This window comes from Halyomorpha halys, unplaced genomic scaffold, assembly GCF_000696795.3.
Source record: "Halyomorpha halys isolate HHAL.00 unplaced genomic scaffold, Hhal_1.1 Scaffold184.1, whole genome shotgun sequence".
In the NCBI taxonomy this organism is placed as follows: Eukaryota; Metazoa; Arthropoda; class Insecta; order Hemiptera; family Pentatomidae; genus Halyomorpha; species Halyomorpha halys.
This window is the reverse complement of record NW_027105747.1, coordinates 5123-6077: the sequence shown is the minus strand read 5'-3', so window position 1 is coordinate 6077 and position 955 is coordinate 5123.

Sequence of the window (955 nt, the reverse complement as noted above, 5' to 3'; positions counted from 1 at the left end):
TCGAAAAAATCTGCCAATATCCGACCGTTTATCTTATTCCCTGGCAACATTAGAGATTTATTCAATAAGGATAATTTTTAGAACTCGCTGGGGGGCCAACAGAACTCCGATCAGAACTCCTGTAAAACCAAAAAAAATTTTGCCTCAAAAATATTTCTAAGTCAAAAAGAACTGCGGAATTCGGACCGTATATCTTTTTTTCTCGCAACAATACGATATTATTTCATTAGGATAATTTTTAATTTCTTTCTTACTGGTCTAAAATAAAAAAATAAAATGTTTTGGACTGAATCGGTTTTGAAATGAAGGTAATGTTTGTTTAGGTACAAAAAAAAGTTTTTATTCAGTAAAACCTTAACAAATTATACCTTTATTTCAAAACCTTTTTTTTTTTTTTTTTTTTTTACTTAATGCCAATAAGAAAGGCAAAGACAAAATAGCACTATAATACAATTAAAACAACAATATAAGTCAATGATATTATATTATTAAATAAAATAAAATGTAAAAATTCCTATATTGTTCTATGGTAATCATTTTTTATTGTAGTTCTATTTTATACTTGTCTTTCATGTTGGTCTATAGCAGAGGTTCCCAATCTTTTTCGGTTTACGACTTCCTAAATAATCGGATTTTTTTCCGCGGCGCCCTTAATACATTACTTCTTTTTTTAATTTTTGATTTTCGCAAAAAATTGAAAACTTTCCTTTTTAAAAGCAATTGCTCATTTAACAGTGAAAAATTAAAAATAGATACTATTTTCCTCGAGATAAAATAAAATATCTAATGTCAACTGTTTCCGTAATGTCCATTTTGAAACTGGACAATCATCATGTGGTTAGGTTAGTTGAAAAATAAATTAAACACGAATTTTAAATTCACAAACAATTTATTGAACGTCCAATTATGAATAACATTATTAAAACTATTAATGGGATGGATGGATTTGGTGTTC